This window comes from Balaenoptera physalus (assembly GCF_965194825.1).
Source record: "Balaenoptera physalus genome assembly, chromosome: 11".
NCBI lineage: Eukaryota > Metazoa > Chordata > Mammalia > Artiodactyla > Balaenopteridae > Balaenoptera > Balaenoptera physalus.
This window is the reverse complement of record NC_138896.1, coordinates 6,412,219-6,439,283: the sequence shown is the minus strand read 5'-3', so window position 1 is coordinate 6,439,283 and position 27,065 is coordinate 6,412,219. Positions and strand designations below refer to the sequence as shown.

The 27,065-nt window shown below is 38.3% G+C and overlaps 1 protein-coding gene across 5 annotated transcripts in view; it reads right to left on the bottom strand.

Annotated features, from left to right (window-relative positions):
- Nucleotides 1-27,065, bottom strand: part of LOC309637976 (uncharacterized protein) — a 278,481-nt gene that overhangs the window by 45,696 nt on the left and 205,720 nt on the right. The window contains exon 1 of one of the 5 annotated variants that reach the window (XR_014250898.1): nucleotides 10,000-15,956. The exons of 3 other annotated variants lie outside the window; for them this stretch is intronic. The gene's annotated coding sequence lies outside the window, so the exon portion shown is untranslated. Of the gene's footprint in view, nucleotides 1-8; nucleotides 4,437-9,999; nucleotides 15,957-27,065 lie in introns of those variants that run through there. One more of the 5 variants, XR_014250897.1, reaches the window with a different exon arrangement.

Sequence of the window (27,065 nt, the reverse complement as noted above, 5' to 3'; positions counted from 1 at the left end):
GCTAGCAGGCAGGAGGGGTTCAAACACGTACTATAGACATAAAAAAAGAGGAACAAGCTCTACTAAATGGCTCGAAAAAAAAAAAAAACCTCCGAGGTAATACACTCACCCACCATCCAAGGAGAAACTATGTAAAAATCCATAAATGGATTAACAAGCAGAACTGTGGCTGAAGAAAACCAGATTAGCTGTGCCAAAGATGACAGCCGTAAAATGCACCAAGAAAATATCCAACAACAGAAAAGAGAAATTATCTGTTGGTAAAAATTCAAGATTCTGAAAGTAGACACCACCAGCCTAATTTAATAATTGCAGGATCCCTGATGGAAGGAAGAAGCAGGATATGGTTGAATCTTTTTCAAAATTTAATTAAAACCAAAATGGCACTTATTCCTTTGCTCCTCCACGATTGAAGCAGCTTCACAGAATACCAGCAGACAAGCCAAGATCAGAGCCAATGACTCACCACATTTTCAGAAGAGGATTTTAAGAATCAAATAAACAGAGTTTGGAATTGCAGGGACTAACGTTCCGCATGCAGCTTCCAGATCTGTCCCTGTCTGTCTCTTCGCTGCATGCTTCAAGCGGCACTCTGCACATCCACTGTGCCTTACACGATGGCTGGCCGCCTGCCTGCCCCAGAGTGAGCCCTGAGCAAAACCGCATTCACCGGCGCCTTCACTTCTCCCTGGGAAAAAGAGCGTTTTCTCTCCCTTGCCCAGGAGGGAAACTTACAAGATCTCTCCCAGACTTCAAGGGAAGCCAAGATTCTCACAAGTAACTTTGGTCTGCTTGATATTTGGTGAGATATGAACCCACCCTGTTAGATGTTTCTCTTTTTACTACCTGCTGGAAGAAAAGAGGACCACATGCTAATTGCGAAATCTCTTTTTGAAAATCTTCGGATTCACATGGTACTCTTACCATTTGTCCTTAGCAGGCATCAGTCAAGATTTGTTAGCTTTACTGGATTTGGCAGAGAACAATTTGAAAACTAATTTCTGTTTTGAAAGGCATTTTACACAACTCCAAAGAGGGGAGATAGGAGAAAAGTGGCCAGCAAAAATGGTTGTTACCAGGGAAGCAGGGGCTTTGCTAGATTTGGTTCAGTTTGGCAAACTACAGAAGCAAGCAGTTATGGCTTATTTCCTGTTGCTGATTTCTGGAGCTTATATCTGATATGTCTCAGCCTTTGGTTAAGGAAGTCAAGTTTATTGGTAGGTGATTCACCAGTAAGAGGGCTGGGCTGAACACAGGTAAATGACCTTTGGCATGAGGTCTCTGAAAAGTACTGAATAAAGACTTCAAGTTCTGCTCCAGAAAATTAAAGGTATGGATATAAATCATTTTTCTTAAAATCCCCATTGGATTTTATAAGTTTCTACTTTGAGTGATAGAATTTTTATTCTTGAAATCTAAAAAATAAATAAATAAAAACAAAAATCATGGGGTATGCAAATTTTGAGTTGAAATAGAGTCATCCAAAGAATTTTCTAAATTTGAGGAGAAGGCAAACTATACAGTGATCAGTTCAGTTCTTCAGAGTTAATTAATATCAATTACTGGCAAGAAAACTATGAAGTTGAGAATTTCTCATTTATTAAATCAGATAACAACTAAAAATATCTCAAAATTTTCTTATGAATTAGTTAAATCAGTTGCCCCTTTCTTTCCAAAGTTTTGACTAGTTTATTAAACAAGCTGCTTAGGAAACCCTTTTTGTAAGTTTGTTCTCCTTCCTTTTCCCCCAGCTCATTGACTTCTCTTTCTTAGTCTCATACGCCATTAAAATTTGTTATTTGTCTGTTTTGTCTACAGTAGTACTTGGGGCGTATGGACTGCACAAGGATTTACAGTGTATTAACTGACTGGTTATGAATGACTTGCCAATTCACTCAGGCAAGTTGTAACTTAATGATGATAGATGTAGACGTGAGTCAGAAGTATATGAACTTTCATTATCTGCCTTTCATAGCCATTATCAATCCACTGTCTTAGTATGGTGTAATTATTTACACCTTATAGTTCCAGGAAGTGTTTAATTTGAATCTAAATAATTCCCATCATCATCTTAGCAATGGTGAAAATTAGGTTCATACACATAGAAATATTAAATTCCCTTAACAACAAATGTCTCCTGGGCATATATTCTTACAATTAAATTCATATCTGAACTAACATAACGTATTGATTGAGACCAAAGATTTTTAAATAAGATGTATCTGAGTTTAAATCCTGGTTTATCCACTTACCACCTCGATGAGTTATTTAAATTCTTTAAGCTTCAGTTTCCTCATCCGTAATATGGGGAGTGTGCCTATCATCCAAGGTTATTATAAAGGTTAACTGTGATGTATCTGACAATTTTTAGGGAGTGTTCATAAACTTAGCTATTAAATAATAATAATGACAACAGTAATAGTAATAATGATAGTATAAATGACATTGTTGTTTTGTTGTTATTATTTACTCACCCAACTGCCATGTATTTGTTCTTTTTATTCAGTAGATTTAGTTTAATTCCTGTCTTCCTAAGGTAACAAATTAGAAAAGGCAAGTTTAAGTATCCATACCTAAAAAGTAGACATGGTGGCATGGAGGCCAAGTTCAGGCTGTGTGGATAGGAGAGAAGGTTCTCAAGGGTTGGAGAGGTGGTTGAGTGGTGGTTGACCAGGGAGAAGCCATAGTAGCTAGAAGAGTAGTTTGAATGGACGAGGCAGTAGGGAAGCATGGACAGGCGAGAAAAATCTGGGGGCAAGTCAGCTGATAAGAAGTGCACCCCAGAAGGGACCCTGAGCAATCCCGAATGCCCAGCACTGCTCCTGCCTCACTGCTTCTCTCCTAGGTCACTGAGGGGTATTTCCTTCCCAGATTGTACATTTTTGGTTTAAAGTGTTTTTACTCTGTAATTCCACTTGTCTTGCTGTGTTCCTCCCAGAAGAGCTACTCTGAGATCAGCCCAAGGTCAAAACGTTAGGGGCTCATGGTCTGTGCAAATTACGTAAGTGATAGGTATTCACTTTCATATTGAATGAACCCCCTTATCAGGCACCACTGATTTCAACCTTCCTCCCTCTGATTCTAATGCTTGACAATTCCCTTTCGGAATTTCAGCCTTTTCCCATTCCCAAGTCCAAAGCGGAGCTAATTTGCCCAGAATGGTGAGTCCTGGAGAAACTGTCTCTGTTCTCCTTGAACTCAAGATCCATCCCCTAACTTTTGGTTAAGTGGCTCTCCTTGGTCCATCGCATAATGATTCAGAGCACATGGCACTCTGCCCAGTTCAAATTCTGCCTCTGCAACTTTCTACCCATGTGCCTTGGAGAAGCTACTGAACTTCTTAATTCACCAGTTTCCTCCCTATAAATAGAAGTCATAACTGAACTGATCTCCTAAAGTTGCTATTAGTCAATATTTGGGGAGTGCTTAGAACAGAGCATGGCACCAGTTAAGCTCTGTTCAAGTGTTTATTAAATTAAATGATTGGTAAATATTTGAACTTAAACTATGTTGCATCTCTCATCTGCCACAGAAACTTCACCAACTAGCTTGTCCTCTGTCTGTGCTCCTCGAACTTTTACTCTTTGCTGGTCATGCACCAAAAACTTGAATTAATAAAGAAGAAATCTAAATTCACGCAAACTTCACTTGTCAGATGTGTCATCTCGGACTCTCAGCCGTCTCCAACATCAGCATCCCCTTGGCTTTTGCTTGGCTCCTTTTCCAGGCCATTGTCTCTTCCCAGACATCCACATGGTCAAGAGCATCTCTATCAGTTAAGTCCTTCCAGAGAGCCAGAACCCCCTCCTAGGTGTGCCCAGAGATAGAGCATAGTTTTGGGGGTGAGTATTGAGGGAACAACAAAGGTAGAGGATGGTCTGGGATGCCATTTAGGCTTGTGCAGGCATTAGAAGGAAAAGCTGGTTACCAGATTCCCTTCCCCCACCTCTCCAGTGCTTTTGCCTAAGGCGCTCTGAAGTTAGAGATGCCATAAGATGCATGAGATGGGAAAAGACTGCCCTCTTAACTACCCAGTAAACTCGTTCTCTGGTGTTTCTCATTTTTTGTCAGATCGCTCAGTCAGACCAGGATTTTACAATAGCTCAAGTAGCTTTTGTAAACAGGAGGCCATTCTTCCCCACATGGTGGAGTGGAAATTTAAACAAAGCAGCAATCACAGGGGTGGACTTAACTCAGGAATGCTCTGTAAGCTCCATCACATACATACCTGTTTACAAAGTGAAAGCATCTTATAAAACCCCTTTTACCACTTATGATGGGAAAATCATTCCTGCCACTTCTCTAAACATCCCCTTGTGGTCAGGCTTTCAATGCACAAACGAGGCACGAGAAATCGACAGCGTGGTTTAGACCGAATTGAAGTTAATGGCCTCCGTCCCCTGCTTCTCGTTGGCGGTGGAGAATGACACCGTATGCTGGGGAGAAAGGATACATAAAACTGAAGATTCCAATCTGCATTTTAGGTTCTCATTTCCTTAAGAGCCGAGATGGGGTTTTGATGTGAGTATTAGGCGTGCATGGGTCCCTACTAAGCACAGCCCACTTTCAATGTCACTTTTTATTGTCCCCCGTGTCTGCACAGTGTTCTGGACATAGTAGATGCTCCATAATATATGGATATTGGTTGATTTGGTACATAAAGAGTAATAATGATATGTCGTCTTTACTCCCAATGTCATGGCAGCTATATTAATAAGTTAAATTGCTTATATTTTCCCCAGTGATGTCAAATGAAATGGCAAAATGAGATGTGTGTTGATGAATGAACAGCTCCCAGGGGTAGTATTTAACTGGCTTAAAGGGACAACTGAATGCACAGTTAACCCCTCTCCTCTATTTTCTAGACATATAAGTAATACCTCAGCATAAATTTTTCCAGTGTAGTGTAAATGGAAAGACTCAGAAAAAAATATTAGAAATATATTTGAATCAAACTAGGCAGCATATATAAACAGTGCAACGTTATTTACATCTTACTAATGAATGAGCCTAGCTTCATGAGTAGACCTGTCCAGTTCCCATAATCTGTTTCTCTTTCCATCCATGAAGTCCATCAATCAACTTCAATCAATATTTTTCAAACAAAGGCAGTAGGACTTTGCTACTGGCTGAATCAACATAGGTCTGTTTAATCTTTTTCTACTAGTGCCTAACCTCCAAATTTCAGGTTCAGATCTAACTGGTTTGAAAATCTGATTGATTTCCCCATTATCACTTTTCTGGGACTCCCAAGTTTTGTCAGTGAGCTTGTGAAAAGTACCTCATTTGCATAGGCAAAGTAGATTTAATGGATTAATATATTAGGAGTCAGGGATCAAAGTGGGTATTTCCTTATATTATTCCTATTTCGTCATGTTAATATAGCATGAATAAATAATTTGTATATCAACATAGCAAATGTGTAATGATTGAGATACAATATTGCTTATTAAAAGTGACACTGGAATAGAAATGCAACTTGTCAATGATAATATAGTTTTAATAATAATAACCCAAAATAGAAAGTCTATATGTGGCTTTTTACTAAAAATTTGTTTTCACGAAATTAGTTCTGTAACTAGAATGGTTTTATATACATATGGATTGGAATTTTACAAATGCGAGGATATATCATGTTTGAAATTTGTAAGTTTTCTAGACTCTTGTTTATACACTTATACAATATATGTTCACCATTACCTTGTGCAACACAATATTCATCCAGATTATAATTAAAAGATCATAAAATCACCTTTTATTGATTAAAAAGGGGTCTTAACACTGCAAATACCAATCAGAAAAGCTGAGTAAAACTTTTTGTTAGTCATGCCAGGGTTTCTACCACGGGTTGTGTTGCGCACATGGCAGTACAAGGATACCCCCTCTAAGAACAATGAGAGAAGCCAGATAAAACACAAAGCTCTAAGTCTGAAGTCATCACAGAGCTGCTGAGACAACCAGGAATTGAGAGGCCATGAGGCTGGGGAGAAGGGAACTCAGGAGAGATGAGCCTACTTCTTTGACCTGTTTTTCGCGTTGGGGGATTTGCTGGTTTCTTGATATTGGGTAAAAGGTTAAAAATCTGAGTGCAAGATTTGGGCCAGGAGGCAAAAAGGTCAGCAGATTATTTATCAGTCTCACAGTAATGGACAGACAAAAATTGGGGTTCAGACCACCCTAGAACTGAGAGACTAAGATCCTGGAGAAACTGGGATAGGTAAAGAAGTGAGTGCAACCTTTGTGGTCTTCTCCTCAAGGCCTTTACCAAATTCTCCAGCTGTGAGCCAAGGGGTTAAGAAGCTAAGCTGAGGGTTTCCCTGGTGGCGCAGTGGTTGAGAATCTGCCTGCCAATGCAGGGGACACGGGTTCGAGCCCTGGTCTGGGAAGATCCCACATGCCGCGGAGCAACTAGGCCCGTGAGCCACAACTACTGAGCCTGCGCATCTGGAGCCTGTGCTCCGCAACGAGAGGCCGCGACAGTGAGAGGCCCGCGCACCGCGATGAAGAGTGGCCCCTGCTTGCCACAACTAGAGAAAGCCCTCGCACAGAAACGAAGACCCAACACAGCCAAAGATAAATTAATTAATTAATTAAATTAAAAAAATAAATAAGAATTTAAGCTTAGGCACTCTGAAAATCAGCTAAAGTTTTCAGCAGTTTTCAGGGCTTAGGAAATAAATACTGTAGTCCGGAACCCAGCAAGGAACTGGGGACCCCAGTAAACACCCCCATCTCTGGAAGACTAACCCTTGGAGACACGGTGGGCCAGAGTTAGAAGGAGCCGCACCAAAACCTCAACTTGGCTCAAGGCAACTCAGTCCTTGACAGAGGAAGAGAAGAGGGCCCCTTGCATAGCACAGTTTTAATATATTACATATTTTAAAATTTGTATGTCTCATAATACTTTTTAATATGGATATTTAGATAATTGATTTCAGTCTTTTCTTTGTTAATATATGCATTTATATAAAATATAAGTACATAGAATATATATAAACAGATATAATATATAAATATGTAAGTAAATATATATTTCATTGTATTTTAGTATCTGACTACATAACAAATATCTGGATATAAATATTATATTTACTGTAGTATAAAACACATACAAATGCATTTCTGATGTTAGCCGAACAAAAGGCTGAAAACAATTATCTGAGTATTCATATTAAAAAGCAGAAAAGAGTACACAAAACTAAATCCAAAGAAAATAAAAGAAATAAGAGATAATTCCATGACAAGATTGATAAAGTCAAAGAGACAGAAATATATTACGAATCTCAGAAATGAAAAAGGGGACATCGCAACAATCCTATGGATATTAAAAAATATTTAAAAAAAAAGGATGTTATGAACATCTTTGTGCCAATAAATTTGAAAATTTTGATGAAATAGAATCCTGGAAAAACACATTTAAAAAACTAACACAAGAAGTAATGGCTAATCTAAATAGTCCTGTATCTATGAATAACTTGAGTCTGCAATTAAAATATTTCCTAAATGGAAATACCCAGGCTGAGAAGTCTTTCCCAGTGAGTTCTTCCAAACATGTAAGAAAGAAATAAGCTTATTCTTACACAAGCTCTTCCAGATATAGAAAAAGAATAGACACTACCAAATTTGTTCAATATTACACCAGAAAAAAGTCATCAAGAGTTTGTGCAAAAGTTCCCCAATGATGTCCTCATAATAACATTCAATCGTATCAGTGACCAATTGCAAAATCCCGTGACTTCAAGCTTTGCTTACCACTGTTTTTTAAAATGACATGCAAGAGAGGCTAAAGATGGTCAGATCAGAACGCATAGCTATTTCTACTGTGAATATTGCTTTCTTAAACAAAGATCTTCAATTATATAAAGTCTCATACCCAAATAACTGGTTTGTTCTTCCCAGACTAGAAGGACTATCTTCAAGCATAACTAGTTATATAGACCCTCCTCCCATGCCTGGAAAAGTTGATGGTAGGTAGGACCATGCATTACACGCACTTAGATTCCTCTTCAGCAGGGAGCCCAGTGTTTTTCACATGGTAGATTCTCAACAAATTTTCATTAATTTGTTGGGAAAAAAAACACACAGTATGCAATTTTTGACTGAATTGTAACAAGAGCCATCAAGATTTTTATGCTTGCTTTTTACCATGTCTAGAAGGAGATGATAGATTCATCCCAGTGTGATGGCCCAATATTGTCCTTATATACAAGGGTCATGGTGAGAGAGGAGAGAAAACACCAATTATAAAAGGCCTATGAATTCCTAAGAGTCCTTACTACATCACGGATAACTCCTTTTTGAATTCCTCTTCTCTGGGAAATGCCTGCTGGCTACCATTTTGTTCTGAGGGCTCTAGTTATCAAAAAAGATGAACCAGAGAAATCAGTCACTTAGCTGAGCAGGACTCTACTCCCTGCCCCCAGATTCAGAAGCTAAACTTTATTCGTAAGAGAATTTCTCATAACACTATCTTGGTTGCCACAGGTAGAAAAAGTTGGGTAGAGAAAAATTATTAAGCCCTTCTGTAGTAAAACAAATCATAATGGGAGCAAGGTTTATATTTCCAACTGGCAAATAACTTCACTATCACAGTACCACCAACTAAAATGATCATGGTGAGGCAGAAAACATCAAATGAATGAAGAGAAGGCAGAGATAAAAAGAAGCAAGGTAAGGCATGCCAAAGCCACAGCTTTTACCAGTGTTGCCCAATTTTTCATTTTCATTGTAATATTTCATAATCAATGGTGGACAATAAGCCCTCTAAAAGATGTATTGTATACACTATTAAACACAAAGGCTCATTCTGATTCACACCTAAAGTTCAAGAAACATACATCACCATGAAACCCTTTAATAAAAGTGACAGATAAATAAAAATAAATGGCTTGATGTTTGTTAAAGAAAAAATGAGGCTCTTCACCTTTACTTTTAATGAGAGAATCAGAAGTTTTGTTCTCCCCTGAAGTTAAATACAGTGTTGTGTTGTAGCAAACTTTCCCTGTGGCAGCCCAAATGTAATTTGAGCTAATTCATGAAATGCACTTTGTAAAAGGATATTTATTGCCTGCGAGATAGTCAAAATATATCAGATTTATTGATATCCAGGGAAAACAACATTACGGTTGTTTAGAGTGAACCTATGAGCAAAATGAGTATTCAGGGAAGTGAGAGCAGACTGCTGGTATGTGCCTTAAGAAAAACGACGACAAACAGAAAAAGAGCAGGAAAGAGGAATCTGCATACAGTATAGTCATTTTAGAGGGAGGTGTTTAACACTGAGTGCAATATAGATCTGAATGCGAGTGGTGCAGAAGCCTTTTCTATAAAAATGGGCAGAAGAGAACAAGGATATGTCAGGAGATTTGCTTTATTTCAGTTGCTTATTAGAAAGAAGCAGAAAAACAATGTCTGAAGAATTTATGAGTAATAAGCTCTTGAGCATGTTTTCCTAGCCTTGTGGAATAAAGAAATCACACTCAGCTCTCAAAGAAGATCAGGACAAAGGGACCACCTTGCACCTATGGGAAATTCATCATAACACAGGTCCTAGTGAATTATCAAATTGAAGGGAAGAATGACAATTTTGGTATTAAGTGGTGAAACATGGGTATGTGTATGTAATACAGGACAACCAAAGCTTTCTTCTCCAGACTGTGAGGCCTTTCTAAATCATGACAATTGAAGTTGGTCATCAGAAAGGATATAAATATAGCAAAAGATGACAGTGTAAACATATAGCTTCATAATTATAAAGAAATAAATTGAATATGTTATACAAAACAGCTTCCAAAAAAAAACCCAAAAAACACGGGATAAGCCTAGCATCACAAACTGACATAGTTATTCTTTTCGCCCACATTAAGCAAAATAGACTAATCACAGTAATTAATAGGTAAGCCTTTAGGCCCCAAGGAAATAATATTCAATAATATTAGTATTTTATCAGAGTACGTACATCCAAACCACAACTGATATTAAAATAAATGTATCACTTACTGTTTTTAATTGTTGTGATTCAATTCTTCATGGCTGTGATTTCATTAGTTGCACTAACATGTTTTTAAAATATCTGATCCCTTTCCCTTACTAGATCTGCCATCTTATGAATGCTTATCTACTTTCTGCACTGAAGTCAGAAACCTGAGATGTTATTCCCAGTTTGAACACGTCTTTTATGTCAGAACAAAACCTTTAGTCGATAGAGATTCATAGAATATCAGAGCCGATCCAATCTTGGAGGTATCTGATTTCTATTGCTTCATTTAACCAGCGTGGGAGCTGAGGCAGTGAGAATGTAAGAGGCTAAGCGATGTTCCCGCTGTGGGAGACTCTCCCCTATGGGTCTCCTGAGGTCCTACACGTCTTGCTGGGTATGCTGAGCATGCGAAACTCTGCCCACTCTACCAAGGCTGTTTCACAGGGCCGTGTTTGCTGTGAGAAGCCTTGAGGGATGAAGTAGCACCCCCCTTCAGGACAAAGAGCAGAATTGCTCCCTGCTTGTTACAAAACTGGGTTCCCCGAGCTCAGAGTTCCATTCCTGTAACGCGACCCACCGCATGTGCAGGCATACATTTAGGCCCTCTGCATCACCCCGTGACACTTGGGGGTAACGGAGAACTGGTGCGAATATACTGATGCTCATGCTATCTGCTGTGTTGTAACAGGGTCCTTTGTCTCTGACCCTTGAGTCTCATGTCTTCTGTGAGTATCCATGAAATAACAGCTTATAAGTAGGACAAAATCAAACCCCAGAACTGACACCTGGCAGCAGAAGAGAGAAGAAAGAATAGAACCATCATCTTTTGACTTCTATTTGTCTCTTTTTTACCCTTTGAAATAATGGTATATATTGAAATCATGACAAATGAGAGTTTTTAGTATTTGAGGGTAATAAAAGAAATAAATAATTAAACACATTTGTTGCCTACGTAATTTTATAAAGAATTAAGGAGAAAATCCTCAGTTGGGAAAATGGTCTATTGGGTAGGCATCACTGTACACTAAATAGTAGCTTAGTTTCCACTCCCCCACCCATCTCACACACAAAGGAATATATTTAATACATTCTTCACTCTAATTTTTTAATTTAAATTAACTCTTAAAAGTTCTATTTGGTTCATTTTCCAATCTGCTTTCTCTGTTTCCGTAACATTTATAGTGTCTATCCCTTCATCTATGAACATTTTAAATATTATTATTTGTTTCCTTTTAGATTTCTCTGTCACCTGTGGTCCCAAGAGTATGGATTTTCCTATTGGTGGCATTTGGTTTTTAGCTTTAGGTTTTAGTTTTAGTTTAGAGTTTTAATTTCTCAGCCACATTCCTGAACCTCTTCACCTGTGGGCTTGAAGTTCCAGTGTCTTCCAGGGGACTCTGTTTCCATCAGTGACTAAAGGTGGGTGTATGGCTTCCAGGATACTTCCCTACACATTAGATTGAGTATTTGATCCCAGTTAAAAGATAAAATAGCCCTTTCCAGTTCCATAGAGTGGCTTCGATCCTGGTCTTCACTGGTATTAAAATCCAAACACCTAAGAAAAACATCCAGCTTGATACTCAAACACCCTACCCAAACTATGGCTTTTTTTTGTCTGAATCTGAATATCCTTGTCATTTCTGGCAACTCAAGGTTTCCCTTTCATATTTTTGAGTCAGGCAGCTATTTTCTTAACAGGCCTTATTTTATCCAGAATCCTTGGGGAGTCAAAGGGTGTTCTCCCAAGTCAGCTTTATGTGCCCTAGGGCACAAAAAGAGAGGTCTTTTCCTTTACCCACGTGAATATCACTTGTAAAACCCAGTCCTTGCAACAAAGTCAGAATATATCCTAACAGCAAAATGGCAGTGCGAAACATTTCCATCGGCCGTATTCCATAGGCAGGTGACTGCTAACATAATTTTAGAAGTTGAATTACATTAACAATAACGTTATCAGCTAGAACCAATGGCTAATCCCCAAAAGATATAAAATCCCTACTCATTAAAAAGAAAAGGTATACAGAGGATATCAAGTAAGAGTATAACCTTGGATGGACAACACGTTAAATGTCTGCTGATTTAGAATGTTGGTTTCTGTGTGAGAAAGAGGGGGATTTTTTGTTTTGCTCTGATTTTTGTTTGTAAGGTTTGTTTGCTGTTTGAATCAACACCTTTTTTTCCTGGATGGTTTTTCCATAGTCAGCCTTGGTTCACTGAGATTTTTTTCATTAAAACAAGTAACAGTTTTCGTCTTTGTTTTTTCTCTTAGACCGAGACTGAAATTGGACTGCAGATCAAAGACCAGCAAAAAATTCCTGACACTGGAAACCGCCTTCCCAGGTATCTGTGTACCTCATCCCCTTCTACACATTCCATATAAAGAGATTGTTTCATTTTCCACCTGGCAACGCTTAAATCGTTTTATTTTTCTTCATTAAAACCACCACACCTCTTCATTTAACTCATGTTTTAGTATCTTGATTCAGCAGGATCATAAAAAGTTTTATTTTTGTTGCCGCTGCTTCTTTTTGCCGCAGGGAGAAGTAAAAGAGAAACAAGTTAAGGAATATACAGTCAACCCTTCTTTAAAAATATATAACTAGATTTCTAAAGGAATGAAAAAATATAGTACTAGTGGGAAAACATTGCAGTCAAATCTATATTTAACTTGAAATAACATAACTTTTGTGGGTGTGCTTGACATTCCCTCATACCTGCTACAACCCCTGTGAGTCCTCAGTAAATATTAATTATGGATAATTGACAATTCCTTTCTCCTAATGGAAGCTGCAGAACCAATTTTCAAGTTTCCATTTTGTGCCGGTGCAGTAAAGTGCAGCCTTCAACAAAGATCTGTTCTCTCTGCCTTGGAATGTAAACATGATGGTCCTATGAGAAATGAGTGTGCATTTTTCTGGGTTCTCAAAAGGAAATCAAGTTTCTACACAGAATCCAAACCTAAAGCAAACAAACAAGTCAACCTCATTTTTTGTCCGTTTTTTTTAAAGAAAAAGAATTAAGCCTGATTCTGACCAACCACTCTGTGTTCCAAATATACTTTCCATTTTACGAGAAGTTCTTCTGATGTGAATGCCTTTCACTGACCATCCTGTAAATGGCTTAAATAGTTAAAATCGCCTAATGAAGGAGAATTTAACAGTGATGGCAAATGCCACCAGAGTGCTTTAGTCTGTTTGCTGCCAATTCTGATCAATCGGTTATGTTTGCTGTAAATCTAACTGCTTAGTGATCAGTGAATAACATGAACTCATTGACTCAGCTCACTTAAGGAATTTGTTTTGCAGTCGGCATGGATGCATATTTTAAACTTGACACAAACCCAAACCTGTGTGTGTGTATATATACACAGACAAATAAACATATATATACACTATATGAATAATATATATATATACTACATATTATATATGATGCTATATGTAAGTACCTTCATAATCTTTCCAAATTAAATTAGATTTGCCTTTAGAATAGAGAGAAAACTACAGAATGAATTTCCGCTATGATTTTTTTTTTTTTGGTAAATGAAGAGTTTCCCAGAAGTACTTAACCATGATTTTTTTAAAAAAAGATTTAATTTGTTGACAAGTTTTCAGAAATATACCCATTTTCTCAAGCAAGGTTCACCTTTGTTTCCTCTCTTCATTGTAAACTGCACACCTATCTACAACTTCTCTAGGTATCAACTATGTAATGTTGGACATGCGGGTTGCTTTTATGTGGAGTGATCATTTCAAATGGAATTTGTGTTTATAATCCAAAACTTTGGGTAAGAATTTAGGTCATTCCATCTAGCCTGCTCAATTGTATTTATTCAAATGTGTCCAAGTCACACACTTTTAACAAGTAACATGAAGGAATATCCCAGCTCACCAAGTCAGGTGGGAATAAGTGAGTAAGAAAGAGCATTACTCCTTTGTCTGGTCTTGAATGGGAATTAGGAAGAGTTTGCTCATCTGCCATCTATGAAAACTCACCATTCAGCTAGGCTTTCACTGTAGCTGTTCATCACTCCAATTCAAAAGAAAATGGCCATCTGACAAACTTTCCTCCCAAAAATAATATGACCTAATAACATCTGCAAAGAGCTTACTATGTGCCAGGCACTGTTCTAAACACTTAACATATTTCATCTCCTTTAATCCTCATCACAATCTTGGGAAGCAGGTACCAATATTTTTCTAAGATTTAGAGATGAGGAAACTGAGGCACAATGATGTTAAAGTAACTTGTTGAAGATTACACAGCTTGCTAGTGGCAAAGCCAGTTTAGAAGAACATTCCATTTGTACTTTTAAGTTGTACTAAATATGATATTGTAGAAAGGTATTATTAACTGCATTTCATGTATCGCATGCCCAAACTCAGGGCCAAGTGCCAGTATATTAAGACAGTCTAGAGTGAGAACAGTGCTGAGCTAGGAATCAGCTGACCTTGATTTCAGCATCACTTCCAGCCTCACCTCTAACCAGCATTTAACCTTGAACAAGTCACTTAACTCCCGAGCCCAAATTCCCAGTTTGCAAAAGCAGAGATTAGATGTTCTCTAAGATTCTTTTCAACCTCAATATTCATGTCTCTATGATTAATGGCTGAATGAAATGTCACATTGATCTAATAACTTGTGGGTTTGTTGGCCGTGTTAATGTTAAAAATATTAAAGTGAATGTGTCTGCTCTCTAAGTAGAGATTCGGCCACAATTTCTGCAGTTCAATAGTACTCAAAAAAAGATCCTGTGCTCGTTTCGGCAGCACATACACTAAAAAAAAAAAAAAAAAAGATCCTGGTTTCTAAAGCTGTAAATCTTTGATATTTTTTTTTTTTACCATCACCAGCAGAGATGCATTCATTCACTCATTCATTGATTAAATTAGTAATTATTGAATTAGAATTGTGTGCCAGACAGTGTTCTAAGCACTGAACTACAAAGGATGAAAAAGACAAGTGTGATTTCTACCCTCAAGAAGTTTATACATACATACACACATATGCAGATAGGTGTAAAAGCAGATACATAAATACATATTTGTGTGTGTGTAGATATAAACACTGGCATACACCACTGATAAGTTCCAGAAGGAAGGTGAGGAAGGTTTCTATGACGCAGCCTAAGGAGGAAGACTGTATCTGTAGAAGTGATCCCTTCTGCTGAATACAATAACAATGCTATATTGTGCACTAACAAACATGTTAAGAGAGTAGATTTCGTGTTACGTGTTCTTACAACAACAAACAACAAAGACAAGCAAAAGCAAACATAAAAGAGGCACAGGGAAACTTTCAGAGGTGATGGACGTCTCTTTGATCTTGACTGTGGTGATGGCCTCGTGGATAAATGCATCTGTCCAAATGCATCAGATGGTACACATCAAATACGTGTATTTTTTATATCTATCACTTATATCTCAAGGCTGTTTAATATTTTTTAATTAGAAACTTAAAAAAATGGAATACAATTGTGAATGTCTGTTCAACAATTCTGTCAAAATAATGACTTTTAGAATCAGGTTGATTTCCTCAAGTATTTTTCTAATTGTGGTTAAACGTCAGGTTTGTGAAATTTGGTGGAGTGAGAGGCCCACCTCCATTTTGACGGGTCAGCTTCTGTAATCCCTTTACTTTGCTTAGTCAAGTGTAGCTGCTAATAGCACCTCTCTCTTGAGGCTGTTTTGAGAGTTAAATAAACAAATTAGTGTATGTAACGCAATCTCATCAGCTCTAGAAGATAATAAGCTATCAATAATTATTAGCTACTTTTATTCATATCTGTAGCTTCTAAATTTATAAAGAAGATTGTTCTTCCCATTATGACATTTTAAAAAGTACAAGCCACCTTATTTAAAGAGTTTCTAGGATGATTCTAAATTGCTGTTTACCTGAGTCAGTAAATGTCCTTATCTAATTCATTATACACTGCGGCAATTTCTCAAACTTGAGCATGCATCAGAATCACCTAGAAGGCTTGTTAAAATACAGATATTTGGGTCCTGCTCCCAGATTTCTCATTCAGTAAGTCTGGTGCGGGGTCAAGAAGGTGCATTTCTGACAATTTCCCAGGTGATGTTCATGCTGCTGGTCCGGGGACCACACTGTATTACCGTACTTTCTGCCATGCACAGGTGAAGATCTTCATGTACCGTGAAATATTTGATTTTCAGAGTCAGTCTGCCAGGGAGGCATTAGTATAGCCATTTATGATGGTAAAAGTGAAACCCAGATAAGGAGGTTGATCAAGGTTCCAGAGTTCTCCAGCAGCAGAGCTGGCTTTGAACCCCAGTTCACCTGTCCAGAGCCCATTATGCCATGTGCTGTGTATTGAACTGCATTCTAACCTGAAATTCAATGATATTGGGCCCCAGAGAAATTCCTACAGGACTGTGGTATTTATATCAGTTTGCAAATCAAACAACAACAACAAAAAAAACCCTAAAACTCAGAAGGCTCTCTGTCATGATTAGACGTGCTGCCTAAAACCAAAAATTAAAATAAAGACCCAGGAACCATATTTTAAAGTATTCATTTAGCATTCAGTTCTTCCTTCTTATAGTGTAAAACTTTGAGTCTTGAAAAATATTTCCCCAACTGAGAAGCAGATAAAGAATCATTTTGAGGTTAAATACACTCTATCCCTTTTTTATAAAATATAATTTTAATTGAAATGCAACAATAGCTAGAAAGATTTGATCCCAGTGCAAGATGTTTGCTTGAGTTTTGATGACACCTTAGTAGAAGTAAAGACCTTCTGATATATCCTTCAGCATTATTAAGATAGAACAGAATATACTTCCAACAGAATCCCTGAAATAGGCAATCTTTCATTTTCATTTTAGTAGAAATGCATTTGTCACATCTCGCCTTGGTATTCAAATATATTTAAAATGGAATATTTTGACACTAATATTGGGAAAAAAAAGGGAGAAGACAAGTTCCCTTTCATGGGGTCGCAGCCCTGCAACCTAGCTGAGTACACTATTGGCAACTCACAAAGTGGGAGCAGGCATGCCTTTAAGAAGCCTTTCCCCAGAGGTGGATCCTTATTTGCACGTATCATTTACTGCTTTGCCATGTGGGTTCAGATGAAAATGGAACTCTGTTGGGGGGGGGCATAATTAACTGAATCAGCTCAAGTACTTTGACAAAAAACATGCAAGTGAAAACTACCCAGGTTTTTAGGGCTCCAGTTCTTGCATTAATTCCACTTAAGCGAAAGACATTCTGACATCCCCAAAATGTACAACCCGATTCAAGGAAATGAACACTTCAGAACTAGAGACAAACTATGTATTTAACATCTTTTTCAAAATGTCCTTGTTTTTCTCAGACAATATTTTGTTTCCTCATTTGCACATATTCTCCCACTAGATTAGTGATGACCCTGTTCTAAAAGCCACAGCAGTTTCATAAAACTCACCAACATAAAACGCAAAAACAAACAAACAAACAAAATTTTTTTTTTCTTTTGCACGAATCCATTCCAAAAGTTTAATTTCTATTACAGTAAGCTAAGGTAATCAGTCAGCCTGGGTTTTTTTGGGGTTTTTTTAAAAATTAATTAATTTATTTATTTATTTTTGACTGAATTGGGTCTTCATTGCTGCGCGCGGGCTTTCTCTAGCTGTGGCGAGCCGCGGCTACTCTTCGTTTCGGTGCGCGGGCTTCTCATCACGGTGGCTTCTTCTCTTGTTGTGGAGCAGGGGATCTAGGCACGCAGGCTTCATTAGTTGCAGCATGCAGGCTCAGTAGTTGTGGCTAGTGGGCTCTAGAGCGCAGGCTCAGTAGTTGTGGCACACAGGCTTAGTTGCTCCGCAGCATGTGGGATCTTGCCGGACCAGGGCTTGAACCTGTGTCCCCTGCGTTGGCAGGCAGATTATTAACCACTGTGCCACCAGGGAAGTCCCAGCCTGGGGTTTCTTCCCTTATTTTGAATTGTATTTGTCCACTGCAGACTATTATTTAACTCGCACCAAAACTTTCGTTTTTCATCAAGTGGAAGGTATCTTATATGGTTAGATATATAAACACTGCTTAGAGAACCAAAAAGGAGATCCCTCTTAGGGGAGGAAGTGAAGCAAAATAAAAGCAAATATGGGGAATGTTTTAAACCTTCTCACTTTAATTTTAGGCACAGTCAAGAGCCACCAAGGATACAAAAGTGCCAGAGGGTGGTGTGAGCTTAGAAGAGATGCTCAGTTGAGGAAATAAGCATAGGGAGCTCTGGATGTGAGCTGGAGCCACTGCGAGCCCTCGGTGATGCAGCATTTCTGGAGAAAAGAATGAAGGACTTGCAAGCATGCATGCAGTCATCCCATAGTTGTGATCAGCCCATAGCTGCGATTGTAACGGAGCTACAGTAACACATGAAGTACGATCCCAGGCCTTGATGAGTTCGAATGTAGTGACAGGCAGCAACCCAACCATGTAGAAATTAACATAGAGGTGCCACTATCATCGTATTTAAAAAGTAATCACCTATTATGTGCCAACTGCTTTATACACAGCAGGTCAGTTACACAAGTAACTCCCACTTAGAGAAGTAAAAACAGATTCTGAACATGTCCAAGTAACACAGCGAATAGGTAATGGAGCTACTTCTTCTTGCTTCCTCTCCTACAGAAGGCATCTAAGACAGAGGCCTTGCCAGCTGAAACTTACAACAGTGAGAGTAAGGAGCAATAAGATAGGTAAGAGGGATAACAGGCCTGGGAACAACATTTATTAAGGGCTTATTATGCTATGTGTTTTATATAAATCACTCTTCCTGTGAGGATGGGGTAGAAGGGCAGGTCAAGAAAGACTCCACAGGGAAAGTCACATTTATGTTGTGTCTTAAAATGAGTAGGATCTGCCTCATTCTTGTCTGTCTTCAGCCCGAGGAAACACAAGGAGGCATATGGACGTGAGTAACCTGGATGGGCAAGAATGGAGGCTGTAGGAGCAAGAGGGAGAGGGGAGGGCTGGAGAGATTGCCTGAGGACGGGTGGGGAAGAGCTTTGAGTACCTTGCTAAACGTATTGGACTTTGTACAGTACTGAAAATGAAGATGAGGGGAAAGTGAAAAGAGTTACAATTTACACTTCATTCATACACCCTACAGACTCTCACGCACAGACTAGAGTCTACATTTGGCTCTCGATGAATACTTGTCGAACTGCATTAAGGACTGTACTATTGGATCATCAATAACTTTATTATTGTGTTAACTTTTTGTGGCATTAATAATAATGAATCAGTATTATTTATTTAGCACCTCTCTCTCAAGTGTCAGGCACTTTGAATACATTATCCATTATTTCCATTCCACACAACAGTCCAGTAAGATTCCTATTATTGCCTACAATTTACGCGTGAAGAAACTGAATTTATGGCGGTATGTGACCTCCTAAGGGCAAACAGCTCATAAGCAGCAAAGCCTAGATTTGAATGCTGGTTTCTGATTCCAATACCTATGGTCTATCCACTCTGCTATATAGTTTTTCCAGGTGCACTGACGGATTTGGGTAAACCAACTCAACATATTTGCCTCCCCTCTGATTCCAATCCACACTTCCTCCCCTAACTGTGATGTGAGCAAGCCAAGTGCAAAATGGCAGCTTGGGTTGGAAATGAAATATGGGATGGAGAACACGGTGAGGGTAATTGACCCCTCTGGGAATCAGAACTATAACTTTGTTCTCCAAATAGTGAAAAAGGCAAGTGAAAACAGATGCAGTGAGACGGAACATGAACTCAGAGTGAATTGAGGAGAGTGAGGAAGAGGAGACGGGTGACGGTGTCAACAGGAGATACTGGTGACCAAGCGTCGGGAGACTCAACCTGTCACAACAACATACAAGTGATCCTCTGGTTTTGCAAAAGAGAGTATGCATCTGAGTGACAATTTTACTACCAAAGAGGAATCGGGGATTTGGGAATAGAAAGAATCTGACTTAAATTTAAGAGGAAACAAAGCCACATAAGAAGCCCAGAAAAGTTCCCAGAGAAACCGTGGGGAGGCCATAGGCTCCTAAGTTACTTCTCATTCCAAACCATGCACAGTCTAAACGATGCCTTTGCTTGAACCCATGCACTATGGCTTCTTCAAGAGTTAGCAGGAGGGGCACTCTTTCAGCTACTATCAGGTGATGCTTTCAGTCTCACAGTGGACAAAAAGAGAGGTTCGGGGTAAATCATTGGCATATTTGGGAAAGTGAGAGGATATGAGAAAGTACTAAAAACATTCAGGCAAGAAGAAGCTTATTATCTGGAGGACTATCTATTCCTTTAAATTTTTTCCTCCTCAGGATGAACAGACAGATGAGCAGGAAAATAAAGCAGAAATAAAGAAGCAAAGAAGACTCTCTAAAAGTGGCTAAAGCAGAAACCTTAGGAAATTGTCAAGCCTCAGTCATGACTGCAACATTAAAGAAAAAGAACACTAACTTTCTTTGTTTTTTAAACAAGGCGTTTCACTAAAAATGTAAAAAAAACAAAAACAAAAACCCCCGCTAAACAAACACATCCTGTGACATGTGAATTATTTTGATATCACTTTACTACTTGAAAAGATATTATTTGTTTGAGATTTTACTTAGATAGAGGTACATTATTTTATTCTTTTTAAAAAATATCATATAATCCATTCCATTCTCAAGGAGAGGCTTTACTGCTTTTCAGAAATACTGTCAATATAGAAACTTATGTTAGAGCTTGCAGGAAGATTAAAAGTCATCTAGGGCCACTTGTGAATTTTTACTGATGAAAAAACTAGCCCAGAGAGACAGAGATTTGTATCTTGTCATGCTGGCTGTAGTGGCAGGAAGATGTCAGGACCCCTGTGTACTGAATCCACATCCACGGCGCTAACCACGACACCGTTTGCTAACAATTTGGAACTTTAGAGAAACTGAACTCATGAAAGAGTGCCTGATAAAGGGTACACCTATTACCAACCACTTTTTAAAATAGAAAGCCAAGAACCTGATCTCCAAATATTCATGTGTCGTCTACAAAATAAAGCAGATTATCTGTAGGAGCCAATGAGTGAAGATTATATTTATAGAAATACTATTTAGGAAATATAAACATTAAAAGATTGCTGATCTTCTAATCTTTTTGCCCAGGAAATATCTTTTCACAAGTCTATCCATAACCCTTTAATACAATCAGGTGGCCATAAGCTCACTACTCCAATGACCTAAGAGTCTATAGCTTCTGATTTTGAACATAAAACAAATGAATCCAATTAGAAGTCTTGTTCAATTTTTTAAGTCCTAAAAAGTCAAAGGTTGATTTGTTTTCCTCTCTGTATCCTGATTAGAATTCAAAAGGTGTCAGTTTATTTATCTCTTGTAAAAATAAAATACAGCCTGTGTGTGTGTAAAAAAAAAAAAAAGAATTCAAAAGGGAAGAAATTTAAGAATTCAAAATTTCCTTACATAAAAATTGAATTTCCAAGTCAAAAGAAAAAGCATTAAAAACGTTTCAACAGACTTACCCAAAGCAATGAAGAAAATTGGGACTTTTACTAAGTCAGACATCCTTTAAACGTTAAACCATAAGGCCAGTTCACCTCTCTGTATCTGTTGAGCTCCCGCGACCACCGTCAGCAGGAGAAAACAACTCTGAGTGTTTGAGCTTTAGTGGGCCTGACCAGGGAATCCCGAGTTCTACATTTAACAGTGGGTGTGGAGAACAGAAGAAAGGGTGCCTAGCTAGGGTCACCAACTCTGAGGTACCCACCTCAGAGATTTGATAGCGTCAGTTTCTTGGTGTTTTTTTTTTTTTTACCAGGAGAAAAACAGAAGTTTAATAACATGTATACCTTCTGAATACAGGGAGGACACCAAGGAAAACTGAGTCACTCCCTGAAATGACCAAAACCATCACCTTAAATACCATCTTCAGCTAAAAACAGAAGAAAGATTTTGGGGAAGTGGGGTAGCCAGTTATGGCAAGTTAACGTGCAAAGCACAGTAAACAAAGGTATGATTATTTGCAGATTTAAGTCAGAACTTCTCCATTGATAAGAGTTATTTGATTTCATTATCCTTCTGTTTCTTGAGCAAAAGCATCAGTTTCTTTAGCTTCTATTTCCTTCAGCCAGGAATGGGAGCAGGCTAGCAGTGGCCTTGGAAATAAGAACTCAAATGAGAAAACAAGAAACAGAAAGAAAGAAGATCTGATCCAAGCTTGATGTTTTATAACCTCTAGTCCATATATCTCCACAGAAAAATGTGTCCCATTTTTTCAGAGCCTCTTGCAAGAGAAACTCCAGATACAGATGTGTAATCATACCCTTACCAATATCCTAAGCCATGAGAATCCACTCTGCAGTTTAATGGTTTGCTAAACTATGAGTTGCTGGTGATACTTTATTAAGAATTTTTTCCCCAGCAATTCCATAATTAGCCCATAGAGTGATCTGAATGTCAGCAACCAGAGTTCATGACCTGATGTCTGTCCCTTCTCGTGAGTCACTAAAAGTTCAGGTAATACAACACCTGATAAGCAGTAAACATTCTCAGGAAACATCTAAGTATCAGCCAACCATTCAACATGTAAGCAATCTGTTTGTTTTGAATTAAAGAGAACTTCCCTTGAGTCATTCCTCATAAACAGAATAGCAGACATTAAAGGAAACTATGAATAATTTGCTTTGACTTGGAAAGGACATTGAGAAAAGGCCAAAGAGATATTTTTTCTTTCATTGATGTTCCAAGCTGATTTGAAACAGGCCAACTGCTTTCATGCATACATGTTAATAGACTGGCGCTCTACTCTCTCAAATCAAAATAATCCAACTGGTCTACCAACCTCCTAACAGACTCATAAACCTTGGATATCATATAGCTCAATCTGACATTCAAAGAAAAAATCTATTCTACAGGATCAGTGGCTCTTAAGCTTTCGTGTGACTATTATGAATAAACGGAAGCTTATTTCATCCCAAATTAACTTGTTCTATTGTTGGGTAAATCAAATTGTCAGAAAGTTCAGAAAATTCCTTTATATATGACATCAAAATATAACTCCTTCTAGTACCCACACCTTGACCCCAGGTAAGTAAGCTCTCTGAGGACTGTCCTCCAAAATATGTCTACATCTTTTACATGATAGGTTTTCAAATATTTGAAGACAACTCTCACTCTCTACAGAAATCTCTTCTCAAAAAAATGTGTCATTTTAGAACACATTTTATGATATTATTATCTAGAACTTTCAATATCACATTACTCTTTCTTTGTCCAGCAATAATTTGTAAAATATTGCACCAAAAAATGTAACGTAATTCTCTAATAGTGTGTGCTTTAATCTTTAATCCATGTAAAAGCATTTAAAAGAATGTCTGATACTTCATGAGCACTCAATAAATGTTTGCTCTTTATTTGTTCCACCTATTTGTAAATAGGCACTACTTTAGGAATTGGGAGTAGAGTAGTAAACAAAATAGACAAAATCCTTGGCCCTTGCAACTTATTAATGTTTATTATTTGACTTATTGGAACACTGGTTCACATAAACTCAGTGTTGTTTGAAATGTAGCTTAAATGTACAGGGTCAGAAATCAGAAGACCAGTATCTAGTTGGATATTTTTTAGACAGGTGATCATTCATCAACTTGAGATCACTTTCATTTCCTACTTCTTAGAGTTGCTAGAAGATAAACAAGGTTAAACCTCTTCTGGTTGTTAATATCTAGAATAATTTGTAAGGTCCTTTACTATCTGGCTCTGATCTTTTTTTCCCCAGATTTAAGTTTCAGCTTTCTCCTTTTGTTTCCTAATCTCTGCCTAATTTTCCAACATTCTTTCTACTTGCATGCCTCCGTACCCTTGCTAGTCCTTCTCCCTGAATACACTTCCCTAATTTCTCCTCCTGGACAGCTTTTCATCTTTTCCAATTCAGCTCAAAACACAACATTAGCTTCAAAGCCTTCTTTGATCCACCTGCATTTCCCCACAAAGAATTTGTAGCTTCCATCTCTGTGTCTACAATATTTTATTTATACTTCAATGATAATACTGGTCTTCTCAGATCATAATTATTTCTTCACTTATCTGTCTATAGTAGTGGACTGTAAGTTTCTCTAAGGGAGAAATGATGTCTTATTTATCGTTTTAAATCTGGAGTTTGGAAAAATGACTCTTGTTGTAAGTACACAATAATATTCATGAGAGGATTTAGTGAAAATGCTTTGAAATATAAAATTAATAATATAGATATCAGGTATTATCTATAATATAAAGTACTATTATATAAACACAGATCATTTCTTGAGTCTACCATTTGATTCTACATGTCCAACAAAGTTGACTTTAAGTGCATATATTTAATTGGCAGCATTAATTTAGGAACCAAAATGGGCATTGGTTAAAAAAATGAGATCAATTTTACATTTATATTTGTATATTAGCAATAGTATCACCCCATTACTATCTTAGTGTAAATAGTTTCAATTAAAAAGTATTTAACAGGGACTTCCCTGGTGGTCCAGTGGTAAAGAATCTGCCTTCCAATGAAGGGACACGGGTTCGATCCCTGGTTGGGGAACTAAGATCCCACATGCTGCGGGGCAACTATGCCCGTGTGCTACAACAAAAAAAGAACCCACAACAAAGATCCGGCATGTCACAACTAAGACCTGACACCGCGAAAAATAAATAAATAAAATTTAAAAAAAAATAAAGTATAGGGGAGAATGTGTGTAGGTTATATCCAAATACTATGCCATTAAAAAAAAAAAAAGTATTTAATATAATCCAAAGATATACTCTAAAATGTTTTAGCAATCTAAGTATATACTTAAATTTTAAAAGTAAGTTCAAATAGGGGTTTCCCTGGTGGCGCAGTGGTTAAGAATCCGCCTGCCAATGCAGGGGACACAGGTTCGAGCCCTGGTCCGGGAAGATCCCACATGCCGCAGAGCAACTAAGCCCGTGTACCACAACTACTGAGCCTGCGCTCTAGAGCCCATGAGCCACAACTACTGAGCCCGCATACCACAACTACTGAAGCCCGCGCACCTAGCGCCCGTGCTCCGCAACAAGAGAAGCCACTGCAATGAGAAGCCCACGCACCACAACGAAGAGTAGCCCCCGCTCGCCGCAACTAGAGAAAGCCCGTGCACAGCAACAAAGACCCAACGTAGCCAAAAATAAATAAATAAATAAATTTATTAAAAAAAATAATAAGTTCAAATATTACTTATGTACTGTTTGCAAGATCCAAAAGAAAAAACAAAAAATATTTAAAATAACAATGATTAGAATTAAAGTGAATAGCAGGAAATATAGTACATAGATACCCAGATACTTCTAATAGATTAAATTAAATATCACTCATCAGATAAAAGCATTTAAACATTTCAGGTAAATTTCTATTGACCATATTCTTTATTGCAATAAATTCTCAAACTAAGCAGAAACATGACCAAAAACTTCAAAATGCCAAGATACTTATTTAGACTTTCAATTCTTTTTATTATCAATAGGAAGGACAACACAGAAAAAGCATGAATAATTAAAAATTCTTGAAATGTAAAGATACTCACTGAAAGAATACAGCCTAATAACCACAACATGCTACTGACCATGGTTGAGAAGGAAAAGAGGAGAAAATATTCAGGTAAATTTGGTGTAGATCTTGGCCGCCACACTTACCAAGTGAAATCATCATGTGTTAGCAATGTGACACTGGATTTCTTTGCCCCAAAGAATCTAGAGCTAAGTACTGTAACTCCCTATGTCCCCAACGCCCCTCAGCTATGCACACCCTGGTCCTATGATTAAATACACATAGACCATCTGCTTTTCTTTGATCACATAGGGGAGATTTCTGCTCTGATTTTTGTCTCCAGCTTAGGTTCCTTTTGGCCAAATATTAGTATGGTTTTAGTTCCCCTGCCAGATCCGAGCTCACACCCTTTCCCACTCACTTCCTACTGGTGCATGGGATTCTCAAAGCCAGGTGGTGACATTCACAGTTTCTCTGGACTCTCATCCCAGAGTTCTCTCAAGGTAGATAACCAATTCTGAGTTTTCCCTATGGCAGGTATTATACTATCTATGATTTATAAGAAATATATATCTGGTCTTCATCCCAATTTGATCTTCGTCCCAATTTCTGGCACCAAGCTCCCAAAACTCTAGGAATTTCCTAAGTGATGAGAGCAACGAAGATGTCCTTTGTTATGTTAATGAGGTGACTTTCGGTCCACACAAAGGATGGGGGGCTGGTTGCCTGGAGGACCTACAGTGTCCTTAGAGGGTTGGAACTTTCAGCCTCACCTTGACCTCAGGAGAAGGGAGGGGGCTGGAGGTTGACTCTATCACCAGTGGCCAACGGTTTAATCAATCATGCCTTTGTAATGACACATCCATGAAAAACCAAAAGGACAGGGTTCAGAGAGCTTCCGGGTTGGTGATCGGATGTGGGTGCCGCAAGAGTGGCGCACTTGTAGAGGGCGTGCAAGCACTCCTTCCCATATACCTTGCCTTATGCATCTCTTCGTCCAACTGTTGATTCCTGTCCTTGAATATCCTTTGTAATAAATGGGTAACCTAGAGAGCAAATGAGTTTCCTGTGTTCTGAAAACCACTCTAGTCAATTAATCTAATCTAAGGAGGGGTTGTGGGAACCTCTGGTTTTTAGCTGGTCAGTTAGTTAGAGGCGCAGGTGACAACCTGAACTTGCAACTGGTGTCTGAATTCCAAGGAGGGGGTCGTGGGAACCTCCAATCTGTAGCCCGTTGGTCAGAAGCACAGGTGACAACCAGGGCTTTCTATTGGCACATGCGGGTAGGTAGTGTCAGAACAGAGTTGCTTGTTGGTTGAGGGAAATCCCCACTGCACACACTGGAATTGGTGACCAGAATTTCGGCAGGTGGAAAACAACTTGTTGCTGTCTGCTTGTGCCGTGTCAAGGCAGAGGAAATACCAGGAAGGTACCAATAGGGACGGTTAAGGGAAGCCCCTTCATACGAATTTACGGCCGGCTCTGTACATGTGGAACTGTTTTGCTTCAAGGCCATATAACAAAAACAAAAACCCCAGGGAAGCTATTCACAGAGTAACATTTTCAAAGCCAGAGA